Source organism: Micropterus dolomieu, linkage group LG11 (assembly GCF_021292245.1).
Source record: "Micropterus dolomieu isolate WLL.071019.BEF.003 ecotype Adirondacks linkage group LG11, ASM2129224v1, whole genome shotgun sequence".
Taxonomy (NCBI): Eukaryota; Metazoa; Chordata; class Actinopteri; order Centrarchiformes; family Centrarchidae; genus Micropterus; species Micropterus dolomieu.
The window spans coordinates 15,706,067-15,730,093 of NC_060160.1; the positions used below are offsets into that span (position 1 = coordinate 15,706,067).

Consider the following 24,027-nt stretch of genomic DNA (forward strand, 5'->3'; position numbering starts at 1 on the left):
TAGAGTAAATGTCACATAAATAAAACAGAAAATATACAAACAGCAGAGAGAACATGGAGCCAGGTGGTTCACATAGATTTTAACCAAAAGGCACCAAATTATAGTTAGGGCAACTGTATGTTTTGGCAGCTTTTTTGTAAGTAATAATACACATTTTTAAAAATGTACAAAAGAGCAAACATTCGAAATCAAAAAATCTGTTATTTGTTACATGGCATGTTCATGAAACAATAAAAACAACACAAGTTTCGACCTTGGCAGGTCTTTAATCATGGTTTAAATTAGGTCCTGGTTGTGTCCTGGTTGAACACTTGAGGCAACAAGTGGCAGATCATTGCTGTCATGTAGAGAATCAATAGAAGCACACAAATATAGGTAAACATAGTTATATTATTTTAAAGTATTGTTTTTATGGAGTGTGTTTGACATTTTCTGGACTTGGAATAATGTAAATATACTTAGTTATATATAGTTACATAGTTTTGTTAGGGGTGATGGCTCAGTGGGTAAGACACTTGGCTTTGGTGTGAGAGACCTGGGTTCGAATCCATCGTGAGACACCAATGTGTCCCTGAGCAAGACACTTAACACCATGTTGCTCCAGAGGCGTGTGACCTCTCATATATATATATATAGCAATTGTAAGTTGCTTTAGATAAAAGCGTCAGCTAAATGAATAAATGTAATGTAGATACAAATACCACCAGCCTACCATGATACCTTTATACAAAAACATAACTCAAGGTGGTCACTTGGCTTTTTCTAGAGCTTTAAACATCATCTCTTGATCTCACAATCTTCCTTAGTTCAGCTGAAAAGCAGGATTTCGGCAACATACAGATTGCGATGAGAAGCTCCAGGAAGAAAGGTAGTAAGAGGACCTTGAGTTAGGATTTGTTTTCTGCTAAACTACTGTGAAGAAAAACAGTTTCACTAACCAAAGCAGGAACAAAAAACATTTACATGTGTGAATATGAAACTTGACCGCAGTTATGATACAATTTATCAGGTAGAATAATGAACATATTTTCCCATCTTTTATGTACATGGACAGGGAGAAAAAGACCAATAAGACAGTAGGAGTAAGTAAGATATTATTATTACTATTACTATTATTATTATTATTATTATTATTATTATTATTATTAGGTTATTTGTTATTATCATGAGAAGTTATTCTGTTTATTGGTTTTGTTTAATTGTTTAAACAGAGACAATACAGATACACATTGTTACTTTGGAAGGACAAATGTAATGTAGGCCTATAAAAAAATGTCCAGATGAAGCTAATTTGCAGCCCTCATGCTTTGAGCATGTGTATCTACTATATACTGTATGTGTATACATTTACATGTAAGAGTGCAACTATGTGGCCTACTGTATATAGTAGGCCTATGTGTGCATGTTACGTGAATCCTTTCAAAATGTTCTCATCCTTCTTGCTATTTAAGCCTTTTTTTTGTCTTGAAACTCTATGGTTGTGTTTGTAATACATCCACGTGCGCTGTCAGAACAAAAGAAACAAGACGAGATGTTATTCTTGGACTCAACTTCTTGTGTGTGCAGCAAAGTCGACCATATCAGCACCCAGCACTGCTCTTGTCAAGGTGATGAATGCAGCGTCTTTTCCTCTAGATGAAGGGTCCCCCCCTTTTTTTCTCCACGCCTTGATTTCCATGGTTACCAGTGGCATGCCAACGATCTGCGAGTGCGGAGGATTGGGAGGGAGGGGATGTGCATGGGATTCATCTGTGTGTGTGTGTGAGTGAGTGGTGAGGAGGAGGTACAGGGGGATTGATGTTGTTGCTGCACTTCCTGTCTTGCTTTTCCTGTTTCCTGTTTCCTCTCCTGTGCGGATCTGTCCATCCCCCCCACCCCCAATCCCTTTTTGTCTACTGTTTTTCAAATTGATCTGTCCGGAAACATGCAGCGAGGAGTGTGGTTTCAGGTTGCAGACAAAAAGGGAAAAGCATGCAAGTGCTTCTCCTTCGCCCTACTGTTGTAATCCATGATAATAAATCCTTATTTCTTCGCTTTGACAGGGACACACACACACACACTTACTGTGGCTTATTGAAAACCAACAATGCCAACACTGATGTTGTTTACCTGTATCATCTGCTATTGGATTTTATCTGATCATGCTGATAAACCGTATTGTATATGCTTTTTACCACAATGTAGTATGTTTTTAACTACTATATATTGTATTGAATTAGTAAGGATGCCTAACAACATCAAGCAAAGGGACTGCCGATGAAAACTAGCTTTGTGGCTAACTCGGGTACATTTACGTTTGTTTGAACGTAGATCAATGTAAATTTTCCCTTCTGAAATAAACAGTATATAGAAAGATGTCTATGAAGATTCTCAGTCATCCAGGTCATAGTTATCCAACGAAGGTTAAAACCAAGGGCAACTGGACTTGGTTGAAGATACTGGAAGACGTTTCGTCCCTCATCCAAAGGACTTCTTCAGTTCTGACTGACTGGCAGGGAAACTCAGCTATTTAACCTCAGTTGGGTCGTTGGCCCGGGTCATCGATACCGCTGGTTCGTTAGTGTTCCTTGTTGCTGTGACGACAGTCGTTACAGTCGTTAAGACTACCTGTGGCCAAGACTGAACGACCATCGTTGGTATCTTCACCTGAGGCCAATAGGTTACGTTTGTTGAGTTTCCTGGGAAGTGATGAAAGGACAGCATTGTAAGTGGGGGATAAGTAGTGGCGTAGACCCCCTCTCCTGTTCAATGACGGCTTCTCAACCCAGGTGTAGATGGCTTCCTTGACACCTCTTTCAAACCATCCATCTTCTCTGTCTAAAATGTGCACCTGGCATTCCTCACTGCATTGGACCGCATACACTAGATTGCTTTTCTTGTGTTTGGGTGTGCAGTCTTTGGGGTGTACCAGCATCTGTCTTAGTGTGTTCTTGGGTTTAAAAAACACAGGGATGTTATGTTTGTTGAAAATCCTCCTGAGTTTCTCTGATACTCCAGACACGTATGGAATCACAATGTTTTTGCGTTTGACCTTCTTTTCCTCCTCCCCTGTAGTTTGTTCTTCTTGGATCTTGTGGCTGTTTTCACAAAGGTCCATTTAGGGTATCCACAGGCTGTAAGTGCCCCCTTCAGGTGGTTCTGTTCCTTCTCTCTGGCTTGGGCGCTTGTTGGTATGTTTTCCGCTCTGTGGTGCAGTGTTCTCATGACCCCTAGCTTGTGCTCCAGTGGGTGGTGGGAATCGAACAGTAGGTATTGGTCTGTGTGTGTGGGTTTTCATATATAGTATATAGAAACAAACAGATCGATACCAAACCCACTTCTCACACTCATTGAGATAAAAGTATGAGAAAAGTGGGAGACAAGAAGATGAAAGAGGAAGGGGTGTTAGCGAGAGCAACAGGGGAATGAAAACTGTGAAATATTCATGAGGGCGAGACAGGAGAGCAGAAAGGAAGGAGACAAAGAGTCGGACACAGTGAAGCCCTGCATGCATGTGTGTGTGAGAGAGAGTGAAAAAGCAGTGTATTATCCTCATAAGAGGCCTCCAAGCTAAGAGGCCTCATATCAAACATGGGCTTTTATCTGCAGCGTCAATTACAGCCTGCCACTAATTTCCATTGACAAGAGCTTCAATACACTGTCCTACAGGAAGACATTTGCATACAAATAGAGGGGTCAGAAAAGACTGAGAGCTTATAAAGCCCCTCTTTAGTTGTGTAAAGTTGTGTGTATGTAGAAGTGCAGGTATACGTGTGTGTGTGTGTGTGTGAAGCACAGTTTCTTGCCTGAAGGCAGAACAGCACAGAAGGCATGTTGGAACAAAATGTTTGGAAATAAAAGAAAGATCAACAGTATACTCTGTTTCTCCGAACACAGAGCAGTAAGAGGAGTAGGTTTGATTACTGTGTTGGTTTCACATAAAGGTTATCATACACCGCCCTCTCCTGGTCTTTAGCCTGCACTGCTGCACCGACACACGTGGTGCTGTTGACGTTTCCGTGAATGCAGAGAGGGAGTGATCCTGGGGAGGCTCCGCTTTGAAAATCAGATGACTCTGAAGTGTCACTTGGCACAGAGGTGTGCGTCATAAAAACACAATGTATTGTTTAGGCTGCGTCAGTACTCTCTCTGAGCGTGCTGTCTTTCAACCTTGTCTTCTCTTTATTGAACAGTTAATAAACAGACCTCTGTTCCTTCACTGTGCATTAAATGCATTAAAGTCTCAGTCTTGTTATGTCCAAAGAAGAAACAATGCAAAACTACACACCTCTTCTTATCTTTCCAACGGCTAGAACAACTCTATATTTCTCTCCTCTTGTTTTGACCGTTGTAATACACTGTATTCTTGTTTAAGCCAAACGGGCTGTGGCACTATTATAATTTAAACAACAATTTGATCATTTACAGACATATTGTGTTAAAAAGTGACTAAAAGTGAAATTAAATGCCTTGTTTTAATTGGACACCTGTCCCTTTTACTGGCCTGGTGTGGCTACATGTTTTGACAAATAATGGGAGGTCCCAATTTGAAGCCTGGTCTGGTTTTTATAGATGTTTTTTTAATCAATGATATGTTATCCGAGCCACATTATTACCAGACAACCATTTGACAGTAGCGTCGTTCCCATCTTTGCTGAGCAAGTGTTTTGTGCAAAGGAATTAAGGGCCTGTCCCATATAGGCGCCTGTCAGAAATATAGGCAGGATGAGTTCAGTGATTAAATCAAATAAAAGCCCTGGCTATTTATTTTTTTATGTTACTACATCATGCAATGTGCATTTTATTTTATTAATTAATTTGGGTCGAGGATCGACCTGTGTCTTCACGGACAACCCGTCGGATCGTGCGGCTCAGTGCAGGTGAAATCTTTTTGGGTCTACCACTTGACTTTTTTGTCCCATAACTCTCAGGATCTTTTTTTAAGAAATATAAAATGACTGTCTTACTGCGTCCAACCTTGGCAGCGATGGCGCGTTACGAGAGGCCTTGCTTGTGCAGCTCAACAATCCTGCCACGTTCAACGAGAGAAAGCTTTTTGCCTTTGCCATCAGGAGATCATGACAGTGTGACTGTAAGCAGTACTTACAACCCGGTTATGATCCACCAGCGCAAAATGCCAGTACTTGCAATGTTTCCCCCGGTCTTAAGATTTTGTTCAAGAGTGTACATGAGCAGGAGGCTTTCAAAATATATATTGATGTATTTAGTGATCATGATCCTGGTGTGTTTCCACTAAACATTTCCTCTACAATTTGATATGTACACATAGTAACGTGTCTAAATCTCCCACATCCCTGAGAATATGAAGATATGACCTCAGTGTCCTCGATGGCAGCTGTGGCCTTGCATATACATCCAGCCTCTCAGGGACAGAACAAGTTCTCCTGCTTCTGACTTCACCGTGTATTTATTGCCCAGCTATTTAACATCCTCCTTAAAATGTCATCAAAATGAGAAGTCATGTCTGGTGAGTGAGTAACTGGTAACTGGTCAGTAATGATCATTCAAAAGGCACAGGTGAATAAAAGCAAGACTATTAAAAATGAAATAAAACATGTCACAAATGCTTAAGAGTATTTGTAAGAACATGCAGTTGTGTATCTGTGCATGTGTTTATCTGAACAAATCTCAGCACACTGAGTGAAACCCTGATCTACATTAACAACATAAAAACAAAGATGACGGTTAGCCTAACCCAACTTGTCAACCGCAGTGATTTCTCTGCTCCACCCTGGGATGGACCAAGGACAGAGGTGTTGCTGGTTTGACTGGTCTGTGGAAAGTTAACAAAAGACATCCATGTAAAGGAGTTATTTTAACCGCAGTTTTGCATACACGTGATTTTGAGTCAGATATAAGAAATAAGAAGAAAGTCAATGTTAGACTCACTGATGCAATCAAACTGTTTATCAGCTATTGACTGTTAAGATTTCGAAAACCTGATTTTTATCAAGGGAAATTTGGTAGGAGATTAATATGTTATTATATGTTTTAGAATTAATATTTCCAATGACAAAATACAAATTTTACAAATATAAATATAGGACAGCCCCCACCCCGACCCCAACGTTTTAGTAATTGGATTTTTCACATTATCTATTTAATTAGCTGTTCAGTTGTATATTCTGCTAGATTTATAAGGACCATTTGCATAAACTCCACCCCACTAACTAATCTCTAAAAGTCTGAAGTATGACTGTTTTATTTCCCATCAAGAAGCTCTAAATGTCCCAACAAGAATCTCTCCATGCTGCCAGGGAATAAAATGTTGTTGGAGAAATATGGAAATCTTCATTAGTGTACTTGTGGAGCCCAGTTTAAATAGAAACATTCTGTGCTGATGAGGAACTTTCCCACTGTTTTCCATTATTGTCCCTCACTAATGAACTTTATTTAAAAAAAAATAAATGTAATGTGTTAGGGAGCAGACTCTTCCCTGTTTCTTAATCCCCTCAGGAGGTTTGGCCCTGGTTCAAGTGAAACTCCTCTGTTTTCTTCTACTTTCTGTTGGGGCCTTTTAATGTCTTGTCACTTGCCTCCAACCTCTTTTTCTGATACTTCACATTTTACTTTTCACCTACGTAGGGATCCTCCTCGACTCACTTACCCAAAATAAACCTGACTGCAGTATGAAAGCAGTTGCTCTTCTGAATGTCTCTAAGGTTTCCTTAAGCCTTCCTGTTCAGTTGTGCATGTGCAGGATAAGGCAGGGTCTGCTCAATGTTGCACCACGGTGTCGCTGCTTGTCTGTATGTTACAGGTTAAACAGGTGGAGATGACAAATGGGTTTCACTGCAGCCGTTCCTTCACAATATGAAGAACGCAGTGATCACCAAGCAGCAACGGTTGGCTTTAAGACAACAGAAACTCATGCAGGTTTATACATGCCATCTAAGATCCTGATGACTGTATAGCCACATAGAAATCAAATCTGAGACTGTGTGTTGGTGTGCGTGCGTGTGTGTGTGTGTGTGTGTGTGTGTTGTGATAAATTGAATTGATAACTGATACCTGAGTGAAACTTCTCCTTCATATCTTTTGATTACTGTGAACTCTGATGAAGAAAAAGTTTTATAAAAGTTTTCCATTAACACTATCTATAGAAAGATTTGACTTCTAATAATTACAAAATAAAAGACTTCGAGATTCATGTTTAGCTATCTAAAATGACACCACTCCTGTTTAAATCATCCAAAACACAAGAAATAAGAAAAGATAATTAAAATGATATAAAAGCAACATGAAGCTATATATTGCATAATAACAACCATTCAAGTAACATCTTAAAGACAAACTAACATGCAGCCAAAATCAAAATTTCTGTGAACGTCAGCCTGTTGTTTTCAAACTCAATACAGTTTTTAGAAACACTTCAGATTCTGATTTTGTGTCCTGCTTCCTCTTGAAGACACATTTCAGGTTTGACAGCAAATCTGTTCAGGAAGCATTCCTCCAAGTGTGAACACAAATGTGGTTGTGCATGGACGAGAGTGAACGTAAGTATGCCCGAATACATGAAGGCGAGATGAAGTCCCATCAAGCAGGCATGAATCCAGCTGCTGACAGATTATTTGCTCTCCTCTTTACCTTGTGATGGCTGAAAAAAGGCAAATTCTTCGAACAGCTTTTGTCTGGGATGAACCTACATTACAGTGTTACTGCAGTGTGCCATAAAGTCCATGTACTGATTCAAAGTAACTAAGTACATTTACCTAATAGGCCTACTGTACTCAGTACAGTACTTAGGTAAATGTCAGTTGTATTAGTCAGTCATAATTGTCCTATAAATACAAAAAATTTAAACACTGACAGACATTTTTCATGTTGATACTTTATAGTTTTTCTCAGTTGCTTTGGTGCATTTCTCACATCACTATTTACATTTGCACAACAGTTAATGCAGTTCTGAAAACAATTAGTACAAACTGCAAGCCTATTTGATAACCTGCAAAAGTGTGTCACTTGCTCAAAATGGATAGCTCATTCCTCAAAAGCAAGTATTCATGTCAGTGAAAGTCCTGACACCATTGTTTATGAACAAGATAGTCAAATGGCTTTGTCATGTTTTCATCATGTTTACTCTGTAAATGCAAAAAAGTCAGATCTTGGTGACACTACCTGAAAATGCTCAAGACAGCACTATATACTATTTGCACAGCCATTTGAAAACTACAGTAAAGTTACACATTATTGTATTCAGTGAGGTAACTGAGTGCAAGACACTGAAGATGTATGTTTCATATTTTTACTGCATATGCTCTTTGCAATTCTAATTTGTTCACAGCATTGTGCAAAAGACAAAATACACCAAACATAAACTCCCTTTGGGTGGAGCTGTGCACAACTGTAAACAATATTGCAGCACATATTGGAACTGAACATACAACATAGTACTGTAAATCATTCATGCACATCCAGATGTTCCTCTCTGTCTGGCCACATAGTTTCATCTACCTCACAGCGAATATCATCCCTTGCAATGCAGCGAGGAAAGTATCTCCTCGAGTGGCGAATCCACCCTCTGCAGGACTCTGCTGTGATGTCATCACATGCTGCATCCATGGCTGCTAGCAGGGCCATTTGGGTATGTGGATGCCCGTCATATACCTTCCACTTCCAGGAAGAGAACTGTCAGAGAAAAACTCCTCTATTGGATTTAGGAATGGTGAGTAGGGAGAGAGATACTGTATTCTACTAGCATCCTATCATGTGCTGCAAACCACTGTCTGACGACATCTGAGTGGTGAAAACGCACGTTATCCCAAACAACAACATGCTTGTTCAGATGGTCTCCAGTTAGATGTCCCTGTAAAGAGTGTCTAAAAAAGTCAGCAGATGTTGTGTGTTGTATGGACCAAGATGGGGGATATGGATGAGGATGCTGTTTTCTGAGATGGCTGCACACATGGTTGTTCAATGGTTGCTCTCTGTCCAATGCGATTCCTTCCACATCTTCTACCTTTTGCCAGATTGAAACCTGCCTCATTAGGGTATATGAATGTGTGCAGCGGTGGCCTCCTGCTCCAGTACATGCTTTATTACAGAAGAGTGAGTGAGAAAAACTATAACAACTTTTCCTGTGTAACATAATGCATTTTGGACAACATATTGTACAGTATGCACTATGAATACACATACACAGAACTGTCATGTAAGTGTAGTGCATGACACTACTCAAAGTAAACACTTTACAGCACTGAACATTAGAATATGCAGAGAACACATACTGGTGAAACTCACCAAAACAATTTATTTCAGTAATTCTACTTAAAAGTTCACCTTTTAAGTAGAATTACTGAAATAAATAAATAATATATATAAATTATATAGACTCATTACATGCAAAGTGAGATATTTCAAGTCTTTATTTGATATCATTTTGATGATTATGGCTTATAGCTTATGAAAACCCCAAATTCAAAATCTCAATGAAATCAATAATAAAAAGGATTTTAAATACAGAAATGTCAGCCCTCTGAAAAGTATAATCATGCATATGTACTCAGTACGTGGTTTGGGCCCCTTTTGCATGAATTACTGCCTCAATGCGGCGTGGCATGGATGCTATCAGCCTGTGGCACTGCTGAGGTGTTATGGTAGATCAGGATGCTTCAATAGCGGCCTTCAGCTCTTCTGCATTGTTCAGTCTCATGTCTTTCATCTTTCTCTTGGCAATGCCCCATAGAGAATCTCAGGTCAGGCGAGTTTGCTGGCCAATCAAGCACAGTAATCCCATGGTCATTGAACCAGGTTTTGGTACTTTTGGCAGTGTGGGCAGGTGCCAAGTCCTGCTGGAAAATGAAGTCAGCATCCCCATAAAGCTCGTCTGCTGAAGGAAGCATAAAGTGCTCTAAAATGTCCTGGTAGACGGCTGCGCTGACTCTGGACTTAAAGCACAGTGGACCAACACCAGCAGATGACATGGCTCCCCAAACCAACACAGACTGTGGAAACTTCACACTGGACTTCAAGCATCTTGGATTGTGTGCCTCTCCGTTCTTCCTCCAGACTCTGGGACCTTGGTTTCCAAATGAGATGCAAAATTTGCTCTCATCAGGAGAGAGGACTTTGGACCACTGAGAAACAGACCAGTTCTTTTTTTCCCCCCCTTTAGCCCAGGTAAGACGCTTCTGACATTGTTGGTCAGGAGCGGCTTGACAAGAGGAATACGACATTTGAAGCTCATGTCCAGGACCCGTCTGTGTGTGGTGGCTCTTGATGCAGTAACTCCAGCCTCAGTCCACTCCTTGTGAAGCTCCCCCACACATTTGAATGGCCTTTTCCTGACAATCCTCTCCAGGCTACGGTCACCCCTGCTGCTTGTGCACCTTTTTCTTTCCACTTAACTTTTACAGTTTTTCCTCCATTGGTTTGGCTCATTTCTTGAAACCGAAATTACATTCGCAAACCTCTAAGATCATTTGGCTTACAGTTCAGCACAACGCTATAGCTCACTTGCGAAAGCTCATCTCTCTCTCTCTCTCTCTCAAAACTGTTCACTTATGCTTCAAAACTAAATTCCTTTCCCATACAAAGAGTCAGTGCCAAGAAAATGGCAAAGATCCTTCTCAATTGCTTTGGCCCATTTCTTGAAACAGACTGGACGTTCGCAACACTCTTGGTGCTTTTGCCAGAATAACGTGGATGGGTTGGCACAACACCATGGTTCACCTGCAAAAGCTCATACCTCTCCCAAAACAGTTCACTCATGTGTCAGTGCCCCCAAAATGCTTCCTCCCTTTGGCATTGTGCAAGCACTGCAAGTCAAAATCTTTAGATGTTTTGTCACTATGGCAGGGGACCACTGAAATATACCTCACGTCCACCTTTCAGTCTTAGCCCAGTCCTTCATTGACAATGGTTACTGTACTGTTTGTCGTCTAGCTAAACAGAATACAATTGTGTATAAAACTGAAAGAAATAGGACTTTAGGGTACTTTATTCACACACAAAGTAACTTCCATACATCAGAGTAAAAAGAAAGTGTATACAGCATAATATACTGTAATATAAACACTCAAAAACAATGAATTATATGCAGCCTACAGTGCTGTAAATAAAGCTGGAGTTTCACAACTAACAGTTCTTCAATGGTCACAGTTCTCACCCTCCTGGCCATCCACACGCTGCTGTTTGGCCACAGATTCTCGTCCACATCATAGCGTATATTCTCCCTTGCGATGCAACGAGGGAAGAAACGGCGTGCATGTCGTAACCATCCCCTACACTGATCTCCTGCAATATCCTCACACGCAGCGTCCATTGCATGGAGCAGGGACCTCTGATCTTGAGCCCAATTCTCATACACTACCTCCAAGCAGAGAAATACTCCTCAATAGGATTGAGGAAAGGAGTGTAAGGTGGTAGGAACACCATGACCATCCTTGGATGAGTAGTGAACCTGATGCGCGGGCCACGATGGAAATTCACATTGTCCCATACAATGACATATTGTGGTAGGTGAGGCCCTACGAGAGACTTCTCTCATTTTCAGGGATCAAATCCAAATGAAGGCGGTCCAAGATGATGAGGAGCTTCTATGTATTGTATGGGCCAAGACTGGGGATGTGAGTGGCCACACCATTCTCAGATATGGCAGCACACAGTTATATTGCCCCCTCGCTGGCCTGGGACATCCACTGTGGCCAATAATATTACGGCCACGTCTTCGGCCCTTGGCCAGGTTGAAGCCAGCTTCATCCACAAACACGAGGATGTGATGGTCTCATTTCCTTACAATGCCATTCTCCTCTACAACAGCGTAAAAATAAAAAAAAAAAGAATCAAGTCAGTCATACACTACAGTTACAGACAATTACAGTCGAGTGTTCTATGTTCTCCACAAGTTCAACATACTATTGGCCGCTACTCCAGTGGTTCCAAACCTGGGGTACATGTACCCCTGCTACAAGGGGTATTTGACAGAAAGGGGAGGGGGAAATCATCAATGACTAGACTTACTGAAATGTTACAGTAAAATCCACAGTATTAGATTTACATGGGAAGCACTAATTGCAGCTCTTTGACTCCCTTTTCTTATTGTATGTTATATTCTTCAAAATAAGGATTACAATGATAATTGTATCATAAAGTAAGCTGCAGTTTTTAGGCAAAATGTTGAAGTCAGATAAATCAAATACTTTCATACCTCGATACACAGATCAGGTAAAGTGGGTACTGAAGTGAAAAAAGTTAGGGAACCACTGCTTAATTATAAAAAGGTTATAATGGACAACCAGTAACTGACTTACATGTACATACTGGTACCACAGCTCTTTCACTCTCAGAGTTCCTCTTAAATAGTACCCTGTAAGTTTGCTTCATTGTCATCTGATTCTTCAATATCCGGTCTATTGTGGAGATGCTTATAGAGTTGACATTTTGGAATATGGCATTGTCTTGTAGGATTGCAGTGCGAATCTGTCTCAATGTGATTGCATTACAGATCTCCTATTCTTGTTGTTCACTGAGAAGTTTCCAATCCTAGACATAGAATTCAAAGGACAACACTCCATTTTTAATGTATACCTTAAAGAATGAGTTACCTATGTAACTGTATTGTTGTTTTACTTACAGTAACTTTACCACAATTCTAATGCATCACTGGACAGTGACTGCAATAGTACTGTAAACTGTATCATCAATACTGTAGAAAATAAACTATGGTATAGTTTATTTTCTCCAGTGTTTTTCCTTGTCATTTTTAGTATCATAACATCCCATTGAGGTAAGATATTACACATTCTAAATGAATAAGTAAATGTGTAAATAAATATATTTCTTGTTCTATGCACAGTGTCCTGTCGTATACAACATATAATTCCATCATTGACTGACTACATACCTGTTTTCCCTGCAGAAGGTTTGGATGATGGAGACTGTAGAGCGATGTCACGGTTCGTGTGGTGAAGCAGGTAGTAGGTGGGAGGACCCAAATGCTGGACTCAAGGCTGACAGGTACAGTTCAAGGGTTTTAATAAACGAAATAAATGCGAGCACACTTACAAAGAGTGGCTGAGTCCAAAATCCAAAACAGGTGATCCAAACAGAAATCCAAATCCACAGAAAACAGGGTGCCACGACAGGCAGGCAAACAGAACATCACAAGACAGTATCTGCACACGACACAGGGAGACAGCATACAATGACCCGACAAAGACAAGACACACACACACACACACACACACACACACACACACACACGCAGGGCGGGAGCAATACAGGTGAAAGTCATGAGGCTAACGAGGCAGGAGAAAAGACAGACATGCAGAGGGATCACTGGGGTAACAGACATGACAAGGGTTACCGAACACTAGACGACAGACAAGACAGACCCCCAAAACCCAACAGGCCAAAATAACGCTAACTAAACACAAGTGCAAAACACGGCATGGCAGACAGGCAGAGTGTGACAAGCGAGGCACATTAGGCTGCACTCTGCGACCTGCCTCCGCCATTGTGAGGCCATGGCTGATGACATGGTCTATAATTGTGGCCTGAATTTCATCCGGGACAGAATGGTGTCTTCGTCCTCCAATTGTACTGGTCCTACATGGTCAAGCTCTTTACATACATTCACAGTAATGGACAGCACTTGTCAGGTAACTAAACATACTGTTTGATTGGTCATCTGAGATGTGACACTCCTCCGTTAGTCAAGTTCTAGTTTCACCTGACTGTCAATTTCTGTAATAAATATATCAAATGTTCCAAGGAATTCATATATGGTATTCATGGTATTGTTCTTGACTAATTTTGACAATTGAACAGACTATTGTTTGTGATGACTTATACAATGAAATGACTCTGACACATTTTGGAGTGAACAACCATTAGACTGCAGAATGAACAATCAGTTTAGATCAACAAGATCTATTCACTTGAAAATTGCTAAATGTAGGCTACCTGTACTTAATCATTTGCAAAGATGTACTGAGACATTGAGACATGTACTTAAGACATTTGCAATTTGATGAAATTAATGAGATTCAATTCTGTTAACAATTGCCAAGTGGTTTGGAGGTTTGTCCAAGATGTTTTGAGAATGTAATTTCTGTTTCAAGAAATGAGCCAAACCAATGGAGAAAAACTGTAATGTGCCTTGATACAACACTTTGAGAACATCCAGCTTCTTTTGCAGTTACCTTTTGAGGCTTTGTCAATGATGGTTTTCTACACAACTGTCAGGTCAGCAGTCTTCCCCATGATTGTGAATTCCACTGAACCAGACTGAGAGACCAATTAAAGGCTCATGAATCCTTTGCAGGTGTTTTGGATTAATTATCTGATTAGAGTGTGACACTTTGAGCCTACAATACTGAACCTTTTCACAATATTCTAATTTTCTGAGATTTTGAATTTGGGGTTTTCAGAAGCTGTACGCAATAATCATCAAAATTATATCAAATAAAGGCTTGAAATATCTCACTTTGCATGTAATGAGTCTATATAATATATTAGTTTCATCTTTTAAGTTGAATTACTGAAATAAATGAACTTTTGCACGATATGCTAATTTTTTGAGTTTCACCTGTACATGTTTTACCTGTACATACTGGTGACGGATCTCCTTCACTCTGTTGCTGTTCTTCTCAAATGGCACATTGTACAATTGTTCCATGCGCATTTCATTCCTCCTGAGCACTCTGTCAATTGTTGCGACTGAAACAGATTCAATATTCCCAAAGATGTTGTCATCCTCTATAACAGCACTTTGTATCTTTGTCAACCTTATGACATTGTTTGCAATCTCCATTGCACAAATGGCTTCCTCTTGTTGCGGAGTAAAAAGGCGCCCTCTTCCACCTCTGCAAGGTTGTCTTGCGATCCTGTGTGGTGCAGAGTAAAATCACAGTAAACTGTGTAACACTACTGTACACTACAATACACTAAAGGTGTGATGCGCTAAAGCTGTACGTCTAAATTTAAAATGTAAACCGTGACAAGTTCTTGTCCCACTGCAAGCTTCATGTATGACACAATGACAGTAGTGCAGTGCAGATTGTTTAGTGCTGAATTACTGTCGATTTATACACACCTGTTCTCCCGACAAAATGTTTGAATAATTTAATTTACAGTGGTTCTCCCAACATTTGGCTGCACCCTTCAACCAGCCTCAGCCATTGTGAGGCTGTGATTGACAACATGATCCACAATTGTAGCCCTGATTTCATCAGGAATCTGCCTATGTACTTGGCCTCTTCTTCCTCTTACCCTGTTTTGCCCCCTTCCCCGTCCTCCCCGCACCCTCACCCCTCTTCCATGAGGCTGACCTTCCATTTCTGTGTCACAGTATTGTAGAAATGGTACACACTATGTCCTGCTTGGTTCATATATGCTTGTAAAGTGGGGGGTTATGGGATTCAGCTCTGAGTGATTGTAGAGAAGTGGCTTATTATTGGTTGCAACTAATGCTTCACACACCCCTTCTCATAAGTGAAAGCTGAGGTTCACCTGAGAGACATTTTCAGGAAATTTTTTTTTTTTTATAAAAGTGTAAAATTTGCTTGACAGATTTTGAGAACTATTTCAACATTTTTGTATGTAATGACTCAAGCAATGAAATGAGGACTATTAGTTTTATATGGAATGACTATTCAGCAGTCACAAGTATAGTTAATTTTGACTGACATGACATAAGCAAATGATAATGTTATAAAACAGCAGAGAGTTGTATGATAGCAGTTGATGCATGTCCAAAAGCATTTGTTATTTGTTGGAAGGAATGAGAAACTGCTACTATGATGTGCACAAATGACTAAATGTTGTGGAGGTTGAACTAACTGTTGTGCAAATGTTAATAGTGATGTGAGAAATGCACCAAAGAGACTGAGAAAAACCATAACATTTTACTGATACATTGTAACAAAATATCCATCTGTCACAAACACCTCAAAATTTATTTTACATTGTAGTACTGCTAATTTTACTTAAGTAAAAGATCAGACTATTCGTCCGTGCCGTAAAAAGTGAGAAGGCTGTGATTGCTGCTTAATCACAACAGGAACCAAACTGGACTGGGCGGAAAGGGAGGCTGAACCAGGTGAGAAGTGGCAGAGCTTGTTTTGACAGTCTCCCATGCTTTCTTCAACAATAACCGCCTTCAGTCACAAGTCACCTCACCTGTCCAGGCCATCCATGAACCTCCACCACTCTGTTCATTTTAAATAATGCACTCATTGTTGCCTCTGTGTTCCGAAGGTGCCTGTGAGTCACAAGACCGTGATGAATTGGACAGATAATAAGAAAAGAAAGAAATAAAACTTTGGAGGCTTTATCAACTTAAGGGGACTGCAAAAAATTGATATTGTAAGAAATGTAAAGTTGTAAACATCTTGCCAGTCCAGGAAATCCAGACAAACCACAACCTCTGAGGCCTGATGAGAAGATTGAGGAATTTTGACTGATGGTATCTTGTCTGACGAGGATCTGACAGCAACAGAGTGATTTACACAATCGCACTTTCTCACCTCTTCACTAAAACACTAAAATAAGTGTTGAGTCTAACCACAGTAGACTGTTTTGCATCTGATTTTATCCTCAACTGGAGAGCATGATCCAAACTGATAATACTGAACAGGGAATTTTTTTCATCCTTTTCTGCGGGTACATTTGAAGATTTGTCATCGTGTCTCATGACTCATGTCTACTTCGCTCTCGAAATACATGTCTCTGTGTGTAGTTCAAATGAAGGTGAGAAAGTTTCCTATGGATGTGAGTCTTAAAATGGCGGGCTGAAGCAACCGTGATCACGCAGGAATGCTGTGCACTCTGTTTGGCTGCATTCCTCAAACAGCCAACACACGGCCAGCGAAAGCTGCTTTTAAAAATCTCATACTTGTAGCCAAATGAAAATACAGAACAGTAAGTAAGGTGTCATATTTTATGAGATTAAACATATATCAAAATAGAGACTTCGCCCTGACCGGTACACTAGCTGCAGCTGAGAGGAACTGGGAAGATAGGGGATGCATACAAATTTATCTCCTTCTAATTCACTGTAATAAAACAGGGTTTGCCTGTCATTTGTGTATGTCCTACCTGCAAACATTCATGTACCCATGGAAATGTCTGAGCCTGTAGAGCTGCTTCACAATACAGTGCTCAGGTTACTGTGAGTGTTTACATGTGTCAGGCAGCTGAATCCCACACTAACGGCTCACGGATCATCATCTCACCTCCGAATGAGTCGTTAGGTAAATGAAGCTGAGGTCACATGAACACAAACAGATAAAATAATAATAAATCTGTTGGGATGTTTAAATCTTCAGGGTTGTGACTATGTCTATAAACATATAAGAAAAAGAAGGAATAACTGGGGTTTGAGATTAAGTGATTGTAATCTGCATTGTGTCTAAACGGCTACAGTTTCCAAAACAATTGGATTACATTAGACTGTATGTTTGTGTATGTGTGTGTAGTCCTGGTTCAGATAGGTCTTTGAATATAATATCACAGAGCAGCTCCTGTGGCATCAAATCACTGCCTGGTTGATCTGTAAACCTAAAGACTTCCCACAACAGGCTATTTTTATAAAACCAAAATACCATCACTCAAAATCCATCTATGCGTGCTGTTCATTTTGTATATATTGCAAATACCATATCCACTTACCTCATGTAAGCCACCTGTGGTAAGGGGTTGGCTTATTTATTTAGTTAGTTAGTTGTATATTTGTTCTTGTTTTTGTTTCTGTAGATGTCAATGTGGAAATTGTTGACATTGTTACAAATGGATACAAATATAGGGAAAAAATACAGCTACATCCACAGTTCAGAACTAAAACATGAGCAGTGTTGTGAAGCAAAACACACACACACACACACAATGAGAAGGAAACAAAACACACACACACACACACAATGAGAAGGAAACAGGTCAGTACTTTTTCCAGGTGAGGTTAAGGGACTCTTAATGGAGTGAGTGTGTGTGTGTGTGTTTGTGCGTGCATGCATGTGTGCGTGCGTGTGTGTCTGTGCGTGCATTAGCCCAAGTGTTTTAGGATTTGTGGAGCAGCATGCGGGTCTGCCGTGCCCTCACTGTTTTTACTGTCATCAGAGGGAACAGTGTGATACCATCTAACCCCGGCCTCAGCAAAACACTGAAAAACATCCCGACCAGGCATTGCCTGCGCTCAACCCTGAAACACTGAAACCACAAGTAATCAGTTACGCGGGAGCAAGGACAATCCCACAATGTCAATAAAATAATATTTGTGGATCAGCGTCATCTGTCATTAAGGTAGAGTAGTTGAGGAGATGTCAATGATAGTCCTACAGATCTCATAATTTCAAACCTTAACTGTCTGCTAACATTCAGAGATGACGACCGACAACATGATAATGATCTTCAAACACATTACGACACTGTTTTATGGTTCACACAGGCTCTCCCCCTGTTTACCCAACAACAACAAGCTTCAAACCCGGGCTGACAGTGGTCCAGCATGACTCAAACAGACCTCAAAACAGTTAGCCTCTCGGCTCAGACAAGTGCTTACATGCTAGAAAAGTGGGGATGGATTTGCATGTCATTTCCATCCCGGTTAGATGCCTGGAGTGAGGCGGGACGGCGTTCAAGAACAACTGTCTTCCAGGATGAGGGAGGTGATCGGGAGTTGGGAGGTGGAAAGAGGGATGTGAGAGAGGACTGGGGGGAGGGAGCTGAATCCCACTAAGTAAATTGACACAAAACGTCCGGGAGGGTTTGAGTCATTGGAAACTGTTGGGAATCGGGAGTCCACATTAGAAAGTCCACATGGCACATTTAGGTGTCGACTTGTTTATAGCAGGGCTTTTCATCTCTCACTGTATGTTTTGTCTTTCTGTCTCTTCCAAACAGCCATGAAATCATCTCTTTGCCTCAGGCGACAGAACACCGGTAACTATAGCAAGCCTGGCCTGGATGTGGGTTCCCTCCTGTTGGAGAGCAGACTTTAAACTGGGTAGTTGGGGTGTTTCTTAGGGTTTTTACTCCTGTTTTTGTAAGTAATTCTTGATCAAATGTCACAAAGTGTTTCACAATAAAAAAGATGAAATACAGACACATTATAAAAGCAATACATTAAAAAAAACCTCCACTAACTAGACAAGTTGCAGTTTACATCAATGTCTGTCGAGTGTCATATAATCTATGTAGCCTAGTGAATACTTGGAAGGAATTGAATAAAAGTTATAAAGTGTATTTTTTGGCTTAATGGAAGTTAGCAATATATTGATGATATATATGGATGATTCCAGTGAATATACATTGTTGAACTTATTAATGAAGGATTATCATACATGTAGCCTATTGGCTAAACAGGTACACATGTACTTGATTACTATGTAAAGATTGATTCTTATAGAGTATAGCTACACAAACGGTTAGGTAAGGGTTTGTTTTTTAGATACACTGGCCTCTCAAAGCCGTGGTGAAACTCACTCACTTGATCACTAATAGTTAGGCGCACTCTGATACGTTGTTTGCAGTTACGCAATTCAGATGATGCTTTAAATTCAGAATGAGGCAGGAAGTGAGAGGCAGAATGGACGAGATGGAGAAAAGCCCTTACTTTGTTAGTTATTGTTTACTCATTGTATCGTCCCTGTACACATCATGTGTGTGAAATCAAGAATCACCCAATTAATCCTTACATTATGGCTAAAATCTTATTTTAAGGTCACAATGACCTTTGAATTTTGAATTAAAGTGCCACCTGTTCAGTGTCCGACCAACTGTAATATATGGTCACAATCTCCCCTTCTGTTCCAGAGTTATGGTGTTGAATAATGGCCAAAAAGGTATTTTTCCAGGACATGTCACAGCATGTCACAGGAATGACGGACAGCTGGATGGACAACCCGAAAACATATGTAGGTTACATCTAGTTTTAAATGAATTTGTTTGTTATTTCCTATTTGTGGATGGTTGTAACCTCACATAAAAATAAACTACACTCATGCATGGAAGAACCACTATGCTGCTTGCTATGTAAGAACTTGGCACAAAATCCTTTGGTTAACTTAAGCTGGGACGTTCATGCGGGCTCAAGAGCCACCTGCTTACTGATTCTGAACTCTGCACACAGCATCAACGAACTAACACCATGAAACGACTGGCTCCCAGCACAACACAGGCCCCAGTACAAACTCTACGTGAGGTGACCTCCTCTTTGTTTTGAAAATATAAACATTGGACAGGCAAACAAACATTACTGCAAATCATGTGAAATAAATTAGGATTTTGGTTTTAATTGGCTCAAGTTATAAGTTAGCTTGCCGGCTAACGCCGACCAGTTGCTAACATTATCTGTTGCAAAATACTGTAGTTGTAAGATTATGGTTTGCCACATTATTGCACCAGCTCACGCGACCCATATTACTATCCTGTGGACCACCGGTATTATGTCAACACGTTGATTTTAGCCTGCAAGCAGGGTGACCAGATGAGAATAGGTGACGGGGCGGGGTGTGGGGGGCGTGGCACTGGAGTCGTCTGGTCACCTTTCCTTCAAGAAATGTCGTAACAGTACAAAGGAAATGAGGATGATTTATTTCTAAAACCAATAGTGACGCAAGGCACGGATCTGACGTTGTTTGTTTGTTTTACTGATACTCAGATACACAGCTTCTCCACCGTCTCAGTCGCTGTATAGGGTGGTGCAGTGGAGAAGACAAATGCTTTTGGTGTGGGAGATCTGGGTTCAATTTCCACTGTGACACATCCACCAGTGTGCACCTGAGTAGGACACTTAACCCCTAGTTGCTCCAGAGGTGTGCAACCTCTGACATAAATAGCAGTTGTAAGATACTTTGGATAAAAGCGTCAGCTAAATGAGTAAATGTAATGCTGTAACTAACGTGACCCACATAATATACAATAATGTAACATTACAGCTCTTACGGTGGTCTAAGGTGTTACGTGACTGTTATAAAGACCGGCAGGTGCACTGCTGAGACAATGTGAATCTATCTGACCTCTTAGGTCATAAAAATAAAATGAAGAAGAAGAAACCATGGGGCACACCACAAGGCAGAGATGCCGAAGCAATTTTCTTTGTTTTCAAAGCTACTAGAACTGTAAGTTCCAAATCCAGTGGTGGAACGTAACTAAGTATATTTACACAAATACTGCTGTAAAGTACAAATGTAGGGTACTTGTATGAGGTACTTCCATTGTATGCCAAGTTATACCTATTTCAGTGGAACATATTATACTTTAAAATCATTACATCCATCTGACAGAGAATAGCTACAGATTTAGATTTGACATACAAAATATGATAAGATAATACATTATGATGTATGCTTAAATTAAACCTGTGGTTCCTGTTGTCAAGTTTTAGATGTCTATCAGTATAGCGTTTCCCATTTTCCCTCCACTAAACACCTAACTGTAAATTAAGTATATAAAGTATGGGGTGGCGATGGAACAATGGATAAGACTATGCCTTTGGTGTGAGAGACCCTGGTTCAATCCCCCACTGTGATCCATCCACCATTGTGTCCCTGAGCAAGACACTTAACCCCTAGTTGCTCCAGAGGCATGCGACCTCTGGCATGTATAGCAATTGTTAGTCACTTTGAATAAAAGTGTCAGCTAAACTGAATAAATGTAAATTGAATAAATGTAAATAAAGTAGTTAAAAAAGATCTTGACCAGCTACAAGAGTAGCCTACAATGCAACACTGTCGCAAGTATTAATGTAATATATAATACTGTAATATGTCAGTCATACGGTCCATTTTTCTGCAGAATAGTTTTATTTTACATTAAAGTACTTTTGCTGATGGTAATAATTCTGAACTTTCATGTAAGTAGGATTTTGGAATGCAGAACTTTTATTTGTAATGGAGTATTTTCACATTGTCGTACCTTGGCAGGTGTTTTCTCAGGTCTGATCCCCCTCTTTGATCTGTCCGTTTTTTCTTTTGTCTGTTTTCCACCCATGATTTGGTGCCTCTGCTCTCTGTCGAGTCAGCATTTAGTCAGACCCACCAACAGCATCCCATGCACTTATTTCCAGCCTCCCCTCTCTCTCTCTCACACACACACACACACACACACACACACACACACACCCTTGTATCCCTCCCTCATTGTACACTGTATTATCCTATGTCCTCAGTGCAAACACAAACAAGCTCCCGAAGAAGCAGGTGTCCTTCCACTGGGATAAATAAACAGTAAAACAGGATCCAGGAGCAGGAGGTTGTGTCTGTGTGTGTGTCAGGGAGAGGGGGGTGTGGGTGCGGGTGGGGGATTACAGTTAGTTTCAGTCACAGTAGGGAGAAACTTTGAATATCACTGATAGCATCATTTAAGCCCCCCTCTATGTCTTACAAAGCTGTTTGTTTTCACTCAGAATGTTTCATTTCATCTTGTGTTGTGGGGATTTTAAAGTATTTATTTTATCACAAGCCACCCAAAGCTGGTTGTTGGATTATAGAGAGTAGGAGCAATGCAAATACAGTGTTTCAGAGCAGCTCAAAATATATGATAGATAGATAGATAGATAGATAGATAGTTTTACTCCCCATTTTATGCAGCCCCATTAACAGTAACTTGCTCCTGTTTCATGTTACTTGCTGCAGGATGCTGTTGATCTATAACCGTTAGTGGCCCTCCTTATTTGCATGCAAATTAATCATTTTATTTGCACTCTTCTTATGATTCTGGAGGTTTCAGGACTAATTTGCCTGCTTGTTACCTGCAGCTGTGCAGGCTGATAGTAATCTCTCCTCCAGGAGAATGTAAACAACACTCTGTGACATCATCCAGTTGTAGGTGGGAGTCAATTTACCGATCAATTTTATGATATTTTACGTTAAAATAGTATTTATTGAAACAGATTTCCCCAAATGTTCACACTCTCAAAATGCTCAAAGACGTAAATGGATCCGAGAGCTTTTTAGTGCGTAAAGATTAACTCTGTGGCCTAATATAAAAATCAAATTTGTTTGTATAATTCTTGTGAAAAAAAGAGTTGATCCTACAACATGTTGTGAAAATGGTTCCATTTAGTGGAAAACTGTGGTGCTTTCAGCCACATTACAGGATCTTCATCAGAACATTGTCCAGTTGTAGTGGAAGGTGTTCAAATGGCCAATTTTCCTCACAATTAATTGCAATGAGGTCACAACAAAGTCACTTACTACCACCACAAACACTACATCTCTACTCTCTACTCTACTCACAATGTGAACAGTATAACATGTTCACGTCATGGTTAGAAAGTATATTATCAGTCTTGATGCACCAATACAAAACAATGGATTGATTGATTGCCCATATTGACCTTTTTAAGCACATGACATAGAAGAATTCCACATTAAAGAATAGTGTCCCTTTTGTATTTTGCATTGGAAGCTTGTTAGAAAGGGATTTCATAATGATATGAACAGGAGAAATTATTACAGCAAGTGAAACCTGTTCAATGGGCAACTGCTTATTGTTTTAACACAGAACCTATCCTTTAAAAACAGCTTCTTTATATGCATTAGCATATACTGCCTCAGTTTTTGGTGTCACAACAATATCTGGCCTCATTGTAACTTACGCCACATAAAAAGGACTGCAATGAATTCCACAGTATACAGATTGTACATGTGGTGAAAAGAAAGCACTGATATCTGATCAGTACTTGATATCTGCAGATATCCAGTTTTATGAACCAGTTTCTTATTTGATTATGTTGTTCTGAGGGCAATCATCTATCTTTTGATCACCTTTTTGTTCGTTTTATATATAGGCCTATATGATATGTAGGCTATATTTCCCCCACTTCATAACCAACATGATTTAAATTTAAACCTTGTTCTTCCACTGGTCCACAGTGCGTGTCCCTCTCCAGCTCCAGCAAGGCCACCAGGTGAGCCAATCACAACCTCAGAGATGGTAATTGACAGTGTGTCCCCGCCCCCACGGTGCACCTGTAATCCAATCCGCTGGCCTGTCACAGGTAAAACCGGCCTCAATTTCTCAGCATTGCCCCAAAAAGCGAGAAAAGCAGACAAAACCCGTTCTCTCAGTAGGGGACACCTTGTT

General features: G+C 40.3%; 1 long non-coding RNA gene across 1 annotated transcript; it reads right to left on the bottom strand.

Annotated features, from left to right (window-relative positions):
- Positions 1-10,921: 10,921 nt before the first annotated feature.
- LOC123979242 lies at positions 10,922-14,201 on the bottom strand. The gene is made up of 4 exons (XR_006827187.1): positions 14,145-14,201; positions 12,845-12,950; positions 12,252-12,483; positions 10,922-11,751 (listed from the first exon to the last, which is right to left on the bottom strand). It is a non-coding gene; the product is annotated as an uncharacterized LOC123979242 (long non-coding RNA).
- Positions 14,202-24,027: the final 9,826 nt, after the last annotated feature.